This window comes from Nicotiana tomentosiformis, chromosome 11 (assembly GCF_000390325.3).
Source record: "Nicotiana tomentosiformis chromosome 11, ASM39032v3, whole genome shotgun sequence".
Taxonomy (NCBI): Eukaryota; Viridiplantae; Streptophyta; class Magnoliopsida; order Solanales; family Solanaceae; genus Nicotiana; species Nicotiana tomentosiformis.
In genome coordinates this window covers 4900249-4912868 of record NC_090822.1, presented here as the reverse complement: position 1 = coordinate 4912868, position 12620 = coordinate 4900249, and positions in this window count along the sequence as shown.

The following is a 12620-nucleotide window of genomic DNA, read 5'->3' as shown; positions in this document are numbered from 1 at the left end:
TCCATTTCTTTGATTCCTTGAATCTCTGAGTTGACTTATTTTTCGTACCATAGTGTTATTGTCATTGTTATTGTTGTACTTGTTGTTGTGATGCACGAGGTTTCTGTCATGCGGTTATTGCTATTGTGATGCACGAGGTTTCTGCCGTGCGAGTGTTATTGGGTTGCACGAGGTTTCTGCCGTGCTATTGTTAATATTGATGTTTGCACATGCGGCATGACAAGGCGGGATATATATATGTGGGTTGCGCATGTGGAGAGACAAGGTGGAAACATTGTTATGCACGTGTGGCAAGACAAGGCGGGCACTTACTTTATTATTGCACATATGACGAGACAAGGTGGGCTATGTCAGGGATTGATTTGTGATGACTTGTGATTGCCTGGGGCATTCTTGTTATTGATGTTTGTGTAGTGGTACACTTACCTGTGTGAGCTTTATCTTGTGAAAAGTTGTGAGAAAATATTCTACGTGTTGTCCATTTCTTTTTCTATACTTACTAGCGGGCATGAACTATGTTAGGACACTTGCACAAGCATACACGTAGTTGAGCACTCTTATCTATTAACAAGTTTTCTTGACATTGTTGAGTATACATGCACACCCTTGTTTACTTTCCTTCTATGTGAGAATGACTCTATTTGGCACGTGAGTCGTCAGTGCGGTTATGAAGTGTAATGAGGGCACAGGATGCGAAGTGTAGGGTTCATGTATTAGGACTCGTGAGTTGTGAATAGTATGAGGTTCGGTACCTCATGGAGTTTATTGACTAAAATCTGTTGTGAAATCGGTTGTTTGTTGAGTTGTTACTTGTCCTTTCTTTATATGTGATCATAGGATTTAGGCTGTTTTTCCGTTCATTGTTCTATGTTATTATTATGGTGTGCCGCTGATAATTGTTGTTTTCCTTCCTTATTGCAATTACCGTATTATTTGCCACTTCGCGTAGTCTTTATGTAGATATCATACTATGTTGTTCCTATATTTATACTTGTTCAGGTTATTTAGTCCAATTGGTGTCTTGACTGTTCCTCGTCACTACTCCACTGAGGTTAGTCTTGATACTTGCTTGGTACCGCCGTAGTGTACTCATACTACACTTCTGCACATTTGTTTGTGCAGATCCAAGTATTTCAAAGTCAGTTGATCGTTAGTTAGGTGTACGGATTGTTGTTATGGAGACTCAAGGTAAACCTGCTGTTGCGTTCGTATGCTTCAGAGTCACCTTCTGATTTGTATACACACTCTTTACTTTATTTCAAATAGTTGTATTTAGAAAATTGTAGCAAACGCTTTAGAGCTTATAACTTGTACTACCGGTTTTGGGAATTGTAAATTTTATAGAGATTTCCATTTCAAAAAATTTTAGATGTTATTTAATTATTGTTGTTATTCAATAAATGTTAGGCTTACTTTTGTCCCTAAGACTAGGTGCCAACACGATACCCAACGGAGGAAAAATTGGGTCGTGACATTATCTTCTAGAGGCTATGGAGTTTAGGAAAAATTTCACTTATATTCTTCTCTATCGTGCTATTTTATTCTATCATTGCTGATTGAACTCTTCTATTCTTGTTCTCTCGCAGATGGCGAGAATACATACTGCATCTTCAGCTGGACAGCAGCCGGATCCCCTAGTGGAAGCTCCTACTAGGGGCATAGGACGAGGACGAGGCCGCGCCAAAGGCCGTGGCAGAGGCAGAGCTCAGCCTAGAGCTCGAGCAGCAACACCAGCAGTGGAGCCTTAAGTGGATTTTGATGAGGAGGTTCCAGCTCAGACTCTACCTGTTGGACCAACTCAGGACGCTCTAGTCCATTTGGTGGGCCTTATGGGGAGTGTGGCCTAGGCCGGTATATTTCCTGTGGCACCAGTCATCTCTCAAGCTGAGGGAGGAGCACAAACTGCCGCTACTTAGACTCCGGTGCAGATGGCTTCCTAGTATTAGACTCCAGCAGCCCCACCAGCTAGGGTAGTTCAGTCGGTTATTACGGCACAGGTCGGTGATAGGCCCGCCATGTCTTCTGAGGGCTTATTGAGATTGGACAAGTTCACAAAGCTCTTCCAAGTTCACTTAAGTGGTGCACCTTCCGAGGACCCACAGGATTATCTTGATCGCTGCCATGAGATGTTGTAGAACATGGGGATAGTTGAGAGCAATGGGTTCGATTTTGCTATGTTTCAGATGATGGGTTCTGCCAAGAGGTGGTGGAAGGATTATGTGTCGACTAGACCAGCTGGGTTGCCTGCTCTTACTTGGGACTAGTTCTCTCAGCTATTCTTAGAGAAGTTCCTCCCTATCACACTGAGGGAGGATTACTGCAGGCAATTTGAGTGTCTCCAATAGGGCAGTATGATTGTTACTCAGTACGAGACCCATTTTGTGGATCTAGCCCGACATGCTCTTCTTTTGCTTCCTACCGAGAGAGAAAGCAAGGAGGTTTATTGATGGACTCACTCACCCTATCAAGCTACAAATGTCCAAGGCAAACGGGGGTGAGATTTTCTTTCAGACGGCTACTAATGTCGCCATGCGGATTGAGATGGTTCTTGCATAGGAGAGAGAGAAGGGGTCTGATAAGAGGCTCCGTCATTTCGATGGGTTCAGTGGTGCCTCGTCTTCAGGTAGGGGTACTTTTGGTAGAGGCCATCCTCCCACGCTGTTTCACTCAGCACTCCAGGAATATCACAATGCTTCAGGTGGTCACGACCCTTATATGTCTCATCACGACCAGCTAGTCTACAGTGCACCACCAGCTCTTATTAGTTCACCTCCACTCCAGAGTTTTCAGAGTGCTTACTCAGGTCGACAGGGTCAGTTTCAGGGTCAACAGTCACAGCAGTCGACGTCCTATTATACTTGTGGTAATCCGAGGCACATTGCTAGATTTTTCCCTCGGCACCGGGCAACTCACAGCAGTAGGGTTCTCGTGCCATGGTTTCAGCACCGATTGCCCCACCGGCCGCTCAGCTAGCTAGAGGTAGGGGTTAGGCAGCTAGAGATGGAGGTCATGCCATTAGAGGTAGAAGTTAGGCTGTTAGAGGTGGAGGCCAGCCATCTAAGGCCCGTCCCAGAGATGTAGTTCAGAGTGGAGGGGCCCCGCCCCGATTTTATGCTTTTCCAGCTAGGCCTGAGGCTGAGTCATCTGATATTGTCATCACAGGTATTGTTCCAGTTTGCCATAGAGATGCTTCAGTTTTATTTGATCTAGGATCTACTTATTCTTATGTGTCATCCTATTTTGCTTCATATCTGGTTGTGCCTTGTGATTCTTTGAGTGCTCTTATATATGTGTCCATACCTATATGTCTATCGTTCATGTGTGATTACCATTGGGAGTCTCGAGACTAACCTAGATCTCCTACTTCTCGATATGGTTGATTTTGATGTCATCTTGGGTATGGATTGGCTACCACTTTATCATGCTATATTGGATTGTCACGCCAAGACGGTGACCTTAGCCTTGATGGGGTTGCCTCGATTAGAGTGGAGGGAGACTCCTGGCCATTCAACCAGCAGAGTTATCTCTTATATGAAGGCCCAGCACATGGTCGATAAGGGGTGTCTAGCTTATTTGGCTTATGTCGCGATTCTAGTGCGGAGGTTCCTTCCATGGATTCAGAACCAGTTGTTCGTGAGTTTAAAGAGGTTTTTCCTGTAGATCTGCCGAGGAAGCCACCCGACAGAGATATTCACTTCTGTATGGATTTGGCTTCAGGCACCCAGCCCATTTCTATCCCTCCATACCGTATGGCCCAGCCAAAGTTGTAAGAAATGAATGAGTAGTTGCAAGATTTACTTGATAAGGGCTTCATTAGACCTAGAGCCTTTCCATGGGGTGCGCATGTGATGTTCTTGAAGAAAAAAGATGGATCGATGAGGATGCGCATAGATTATCGGTAGTTGAACAAAGTCACCATCAAGAACAAGTATCCATTGCCGATGATTGATGACTTATTTCACCAGCTTCAGGGTGCCAAGGTGTTTTTGAAGATTGATTTTAGGTCTGTCTAGCATCAGTTGAAGATTAGGGCATTCGATGTCCCTAAGACAGCTTTTCGGACTTGGTATGGACATTATAAGTTCCTAGTGATGTCATTTGGGCTGACAAATGCCCCAACAATATTTATGGATTTGATAAACCAGGTGTTCAAGCCTTATTTGGATTCTTTTGTGATTGTGTTTATTGATGATATCTTGATCAACTCCCCCCAGTCGAGAGGAGCACGAACAACATCTTCAGATTGTACTTCAGACTCTAAGAGATAGCCAGTTATATGCCAAGTTTTCAAAGTGCGAGTTTTGGTTGGACTCAGTGGCCTTCTTGGGGTACGTCGTATAGGCAGAGGGAATACAAGTGGATCCTAAGAAGATTGAGGCAGTTCAGAACTGGCCTAGATCCACTTCAGCTATAGAGATCTGGAGTTTCCTGGGTTTGGCGGGTTATTACCGCCGTTTTGTGGGGGGGTTTTCATCCATAACAGCCCCATTGAGCAGATTGACCCAGAAGGGTGCCCCATTCAGATGGTCAGAAGAGTGTGAGTCAAGCTTAAAGAATCTCAAGACTGCTCTGACTACGACGCCAGTGTTAGTATTGCCCACAGGTTCAGGATCTTACACGGTGTATTGTGATGTATCGCGTATTGGGCTCGGTGTAGTATTGATGCAGGATGGCAGGGTGATAGCATATGTGTCACGGCAGTTGAAGGTTCATGAGAAGAATTACCTTATTCATGACTTAGTGTTGTCAGCCACTGTTCATGTGCTGAAGATTTGGAGGAACTATCTTTTCGGCGTTTCTTGAGAGGTATTCACCTATCATCGGAGTCTATAGTATTTGTTCAAACAAAAGGATCTCAATTTGAGGTAGAGGAGGTGGTTGTAGTTGTTGAAAGATTATGATATCACCATTTTGTATCATCCCAGGAAGGCCAATGTGGTGGCCGCCTTAAGTACAAAGGCAGTGAGTATGGGCACCCTTGCGTACATTCCAGCCGGTGAGAGACTGCTTGCATTAGATATTCAGGCTTTGGCCAATCAGTTCATGAAGTTAGATGTTTCAGATCCCATCTGTGTTCTAGCTTGTACAGTTTCTTGGTCTTCCTTGTATGAGCGCATCAGAGAGCGGCAATATGATGACCCTTATTTGCTTGTCCTAAGGGACAAGTGCGGCACGATGGTGCCAAGTAGGTTACTATTGGAGATGATGGAGTTTTGAGGATGCAGGGTCATATTTGTGTGCGTAATATAGATGGACTTCGTGAGTTGATTCTTGAGGAGGCCCACAGTTCCTGGTATTCTATTCACTCGGGCCCACAGTTCCCAGTATTCTATACCAAGTCATTTATATTACTGACTAGGTATGGGTCATTTTAAATAAGTTGACTAAGTCAGCGCATTTCATTCCTGTGATAGTTACCTATTCTTCAGAGCGGTTGGCTGAGATTTACATCTGTGAGATCGTTCACCATAACGGTGTGCCCGTGTCTATCATTTCTTATCGAGGTACGAATTTCACCTCGCACTTCTGGAGGGCAGTACATCGTGAGTTGGGTACGCAGGTAGAGTTGAGCACAATATTTCATCCCCAGACAGACGAATAGTCCGAGCGCACTATTCATATATTGGAGGATATGCTTCGTGATTGTGTTATAGATTTCGTAGGTTCTTGGGATCTGTTCTTGCCACTTGCGGGGTTTGCCTACAACAACAGCTACCAGTCAAGCATTCAGATGGCTCCTTATGAGGCATTATACGGGAGGTGGTGTCGATCACTAGTTGGATGGTTCGAGTCGGGGAAGGCTCGGTTGTTAGGTAAATATTTGGTACAGGATGCTTTGGATAAGGTAAAGATTATTCAGGATCAACTTCGCACAGCCCATTTTAGGGAGAAGAGCTATGCCGATCGTAGAGTTTGCGATGTTGCATTCATGGTCGGAGAGAGAGTATTGCTCTGGGTTTCACCCATGAAGGGTGTGATGAGGTTCGGAAAGAAGGGCAAGTTAAGCCCTAGGTATATCGGACCCTTTGAGATTCTCGAGAGAGTAGGTGAGGTGGCTCACAAGTTCGCATTGCCACCTAGTTTGTCAGCAATCCATCTAGAGTTCTATGTGTCCATGCTCAGGAAGTATCACGGTGATCCGTCCCATGTAATAGATTTCAGTCCAGTCCAGTTGGACAAGGATTTGACTTATGAGGAAGTGCCAGTGGCTATTCTAGCTCGGCATGTCCGACAGTTGAGGTCTAAGAGTTATCCTTCAGTTCGAGTGCAGCGGAAAGGTCAGGCGGTCGAGGAAGCCACTTGGGAGTCCGAGTTGGACATGCGGAGTAGATATCCCCACCTTTTCACCAGTCCATATATTTTCTATGTCCGTTTGACGACGAACGTTTGTTTTAGAGGTGGAGAATGTGATGACCCGATAGGTCATCTAGAGTTTTAGACCTTAATTCTATATTTTGAAAGCTCAAGTATCTTCTTTTAGCCTTCCTCGAGTTGCGTGCACAGTCTGTGCCTTTTTTCGGAAAGCATTTATGTGAAAATTTGACTAAAATATGAATTCGTGACTTAAAAACCTATTTGAGTTGACTTTGGTCACTAATTTGAGAAAATAGACCCATATCCATGTTTTGACAGTCCCGGAGGGTTCGTATCGTTATTTGGGACTTGGGCGTATGCCCGGAATCGAATTCGGAAGTCCCTAGCTCGAGTTATCGCATTTTGTCGAAAAATTGAAATTTAAAGGTTTAAAGACTTTATAAATTTGACCAATGTTTGATTTTGTTGATACCGGGTCCGGATTTTGATTCGCAACTTGGTATAGGTCTGTTACGATATTTATGACTTGTCTGCAAAATTGGGTGCAAAACGGAAGTGATTTGACGTGATTTGGACGTCCGGTTGTTAAAATAAAAGTTCATACGTTTTATTGAAAATTTCATTCATTTTGGTGTCCGATTCATAGTTCTAGGTGTTATTTTGGTCTTTTGATAGTACGAGCGAGTTTTTATAATATTTTTGGACTTGTGTACATATTTTGTTTGAAGCCCCGAGGTGTCGGGTGAGTTTCGGATAGCCTACGGACCTTATGATCTTTGAAAATTCTGGTTTCCCTTAACTGTTGGTGTCATATGATATTTCCTTCTTCGCGATTGCGAAGAATTTCACGTGATCGCGAAGGTTGATCTAGGCTGGGGAAGGAACAACCCTACGCGAATGCAAGGCATAGGATGCAAACGCGGAGCAGTAGGGGGACTACCCTTCGCGAATACGTCAACACCCACACGAACGCGTAGCTTTGAGAGAGGAAGGCTGTGATTTGAAGTTATTCTACGCGAACGCGAGCCAATCTCGCGAACACAGAGATGAAGCGGGCTAAACCTTTGCGAACGCGTGGAGTCTCTCGTGATAGCGTAAGCCAGTGAGGCAATGTTCTTCGCGAATGCATCAGATTTCACGTGAACGCGACGCACACCTGACGGCGGACGCCAGTGATTTAAAACAGTCCCAAAACGAGATTTCTCCCATTTTTCAAAAACCTTCCATTAGAACTCGGCTTCAAGGAAATTTTGAAGAGAAAACTCAACACCAATGCATAGGTTTTTACACTTTAACTCATTTTCTTCCATTTCTAACATCGCCCATTAATTTCTAGACCTAATCTTTGTTCTTCCATGATAGAAATTGGGGGTTTGGGTAGAATTAGGGTTTTTGTAAAATTAGAATTTAGACCTCAAATTGAGGTCGGGAGTTGACTTTTGTTGACCTTTTCAATAATGACTTAAATTGAACCCTTTTCATTCGGGGGTAGTTCCTAAGGCTTATTTTGAATCGTTCGGCTGATAATTTGCTAGATTTGGTTGGCTCGGATGCTTGTTCGAAAGGCAAAGTCATGGTTGAGATTTGAGTTGATTTTTGGAGCTAGGTAAGTGTCGTGGTTAACTTTGACTTAAGGGATTAAGACTTGTTTGCCTATTTACTACATGTTTAAATGTTGGGTACAACGTATATGTGAGGTGATGAGTATTTATGCATGGTGTTGGGTTAAAGCAAGCGGGTAGAACTTGTTTCTTGTAATTTACTCCTTCTTTGATTATGATATCCATGCTTAGACTAGTTTATCACTGAATTGATCATTCTTTCCGTATTTATGGGCTATTTGTGATAGTTGGGTAATGCTTTTGAAGTTGAGGTTGGTATTGTGGAACTGTTATTGATGTAAGGTTTATTCTTGCTTATTCTATCTCTCATATTATTATATGTTTATTGTTACATGGCAAGGAAGAGTGTTAAAGCACGAAGGGTGATGCAGTGCCGATTGTTGTTGCAATTATTGATTAATACATAGTGAAGAAGAGAGTTAAAGCATGAAGGGTGATGCCGTGCTGTATTTATTATTTCACAATAAAATTGAGAGTAAAAGCACGAAGGGTGATATCGTGCCGTATTAATCATTTTATGGAGAGATTGTGAGTAAAAGCACTAAGGGTGACATCGTGCCATTATTACTGTTTCATGGTGAGGTTGAGAGGTAAAGCACGAAGGATGATGTCGTACAGATTTTGTTCGTTATGTTTATCCGTTTCATTGGCCCAAAGTTTATTGATTGTTTCATGTTGTCATTCCCTGTAGTAGTTACCGTATCTTGTACCCCTTTCGCATGTCCCCTCTCAATAGTACATGTTTAAATCTTTATTTGTTGTTATGTTGTAAGTATATTTTTGTATGTATAGGTTTAATTACGTGGGTGTCCTGTCATAGTCTCGTCACTACCTCGTTAAGGTTAGGCTCGACACTTACAGAGTACATTGGGTCGGTTGTACTCATACTATACTCTACACTTCTTGTGCAGATTTTGGTACTGGTCCCAGATATACGTGAGGCGCATCAGCTTAGATTAGCTTATTTGGAGAATCGAGGTAGATTTGCTGGCGTCTGCAGACCTTTAAGTTCCCTTTCCGCTTTCCCTATTTACAATTCATTTCACTCGAGACCGTTATACTTATTTCAAATCCTATTTGTAGAAACTCTAGAAGCTCATGTACTTGTGACTCCAGATCTGGGTTGTACTAGATGATTGGGTTATTATGCTACTTGTTCTTTATTTTAGTTTCATTTCTGTTTAATTGGTTAAATTGTTCGAAGTGTTTAAAAATTTGACAAAAGTAATTACTCTAACGTTGGCTTGCCTGAAAAGTGAAATGTTAGGCGCCATCACGATCCCGAAGGTGAAAATTCCAGGTCGTGACAAGTGTGTAACACTGCATCCTTAATTTCTTCTAATCTCTAATTAATTATCCATTATCTCTTCTTCAAGCAAAGTTGCCGCCAAAGTTTTTGTTTCCTCAGCCAAAGTTTCAGCTCCTGTTTTAGTCATCTTCTCATCAAATACACATGGCTTATTGGAAAGGCACGGCCTGGGGATGAATTTTGTACAATGACCATTAGTAAATCTCTCAATGATACAAGCTTTTGTGCATGGTGGTTTGATAATTCATAATCCAAGGAATGCATTGCTTTCTAATGTTAGAATACAAGATAAGATGGAATTGAAAGAAAGTTTTTAAACATGAATAAATTCGCGGTTCTTAAAGAAATATATTGAAGGGGCCAGAGCCTTGGAGCAACGGGTTCGAGCCGTGAAAGCAGTCATTAATGCTTGTATTAGAGTAGGTTGTCTACATCACATCCCTTGGTGTGCGGCCCTTCCTCGGACCCTGCGTGAAAGCGGCATGCTTTGTGCATCGGATTACCCTTTTTTTATTTCTAAAGAAATATATTGTTCCTATACTATTTTGAAGAACTAATGCAAACACGTATAGTTTTTCAGGATTTCTCAAAGCCGCCGGACGTATACTACAGATTAATTAGTCACTCTAACAACGAAATACAACAAAATACATCAAAAAGACGTATACTACATACTTGAAAATTTATGCGGTAATCAAAAAGTAAATTACTTGAAATCATAAGAAGTGTAACTTCATGTTCTTTATCATAATTTAAACCAGCCATTATTTTTATTTTCTTAAAAGCAGACTTGGGTAATTAAGTGACTGGATAGCAAGAAATAGGGTTTTATTATAAATTATCATTGATTATTTTTATGCGGTTTTAGAGGAATAAATGGAGACAAACTGTTACGGCCAAAAACACTAACGCACGTATACGTGGTCGTCAAGTAATAGAGTAGTGAGTAGAGTATCGTTCCCACGAATACTTATGATTAACTTTTGACTAATTCAAACTCAAACAACTTACCGATTCAAGAAATTTCTCATAAAATATATAAGTGACTAATTTACTACCTAAAACTATCAAGCAATGAAATAACTAGAAATCAACCACAACACTTAAGTAATTTCGGATAACAATCAGTAGGAGAGGATATTCAGGGTCACAAGCTAGCTAACAATCATGTTGCGTTCTTGGCTTAAAATGACTAATTGATTTATCTGGATTGTTGATGACATGGTTGATATTACTCATAAGAATATGTCGAGTTCTTACTCGCCTATTCAAGCTAACTTAATACTTATATGTCTATGGAATTAAGATTAACAAAAATGCATTTACACTTCCTGTATTTCAACCAAGCAGGGCAATTAGGTATATTTCTATCCTAATTACAAATTCGTTCCCCGATGCCCGGGTTCAAGAACTTGCTCTATTTAATTCTATATATAATCTAGAATTTCCACTTTTGAGTTCAACTCTAGATTCGTAGATAGTATTTCACTGTTAGCTACTCAGCAAAATGAATAAAACATAATTAAATAAACAACACAATATGATAAAATCAAATTCGTCAATTCAATCTTCAAACGGCAACATTCATGTAGCACCCATGACCCCATAATAATAGGGTTATTAACCACGCATGTTCATGGTAACAATATCAAGTAATTCCCAAGAATACATAAAAATCAATAAAAGAAGGAAAAAGTAAGAACTCAAGGCGAACTCCGTGGTTTCCAAGCTTTGTAATGGTTTTTCTCCGCTTTCCAATGTGTTAAATGACCTAAAAGAGGTGTTTTTGGCTTATATATTGCGTACAAAAGTCGTGGTCCAAAACTTCTCCTAATCTGACTCAGCTTCCACTTCTTCAGCTTTGCATGCTAGGGGTGGATGCTTCGCATCCACCGTTTGTTCCTCCATCTCTGTTGTGCCCAGGTGCGGATGCTAAGACGGATGCCTTAGCCAGACTTCACTGTTAAGGGTGCGAAAAAATATGATTTATGCATCCAACCTCTTCTCCTATAGCTAGAGCATCTTTTCTTCATATATTTGCACTCCAAATACCCTAAATCATCACACACTACTTAATTAGTCATAAAACCAATAATTAACCCATGTTGGATATTTTAAAGATGAAATAGCATCAAAAAGCAATTAAAACATGAGTGAAGTAATATTATAACATATAGAAATATGCCCAACATCACCACCCCACACTTGAACCTTTGTTCATCCTCGAGCAAAGTATAATCAACCCACAATAGATCGAACAAAATTAAGCTTATCGCTATCAAGCCACACATTTCAATTAAGCTTAAGCACCCATGACTTTGGTTGATACCAACAATTATCCCCTTGCATATGCATTCTCGGAATTTCTTCTCCCTGTTAAAAACATGCCAAGCACAATAGTGAACAGTTCAAAATAATCAACTAGCAACTTTGGGACATCTCAACTTCAGAAACTGACTCCCTAGAATAACTATTTTCTGGTCAACTTACTCATTATGACTGAAGAGCTTAATAACGTCGCATATCTATCATGAAACATGTGCCCTCACCACAAAATAGAGAAAAATAGTCCACATACTCAAATAAAATTTGAACGTAATTTAAGGACTTTAAACAATACAAGAACTCGCTCACTCTCTCAAAGAAGTTTACATGCACACAAAAGGTACCATATGATTGCCCTTAATGTAAATCTCTACTAATGTAAGCTTGCTTGATCTAAAATCAATTAGGACTTTTCATGGTTGTAATGTGGGCTAAAGGACGAGTAAGATATATTTAGGAATAGCGGTTCACCCTCCTAAGCACTTTAATACATCACATAATCAACTTTAAGCGCAAATTCTTCAATCCCAACTTCAATTTCACAACTAAAATCACTCCCAACAAAGCTCCTTCTTTAAGCACTATCGTCATTTACACTCCACTAGCAAAAATAAGATATTTATTCATCTCTATTCTTCCTTCTTCTTTTTTCTATTTCCGCCAATGGTGTATTATTTTATAAAATAAGTGCACATTTTTTCCTTTCATTGGTTTCACTCAAAAGCCACCCAAATCCCCTCCTTACTTCATTTAGCGCTCATTTCTCAATTAAAGTGTTTTAAGAGGTAAAAGGATCAAAAGTTTCAATTAAGAATAAAATGGTATAGGCTCGTATTGTGGGTGCCAAATAAAAGGTCTACATGCTCAAAATAGCTAACTAGGGATGATTTTATTTGTGGTAGTATTACAATTCAAAAGGATCAAAGAAGGCCTAAAATCATATTTCAAACCGAGCAAAATCTAGAATTTTGCTTCAACTCACATGCAGGGCAAGTTCTAGACACAAATGTACTACACTAAACTTATACAAAAATCTCACCACACAATGG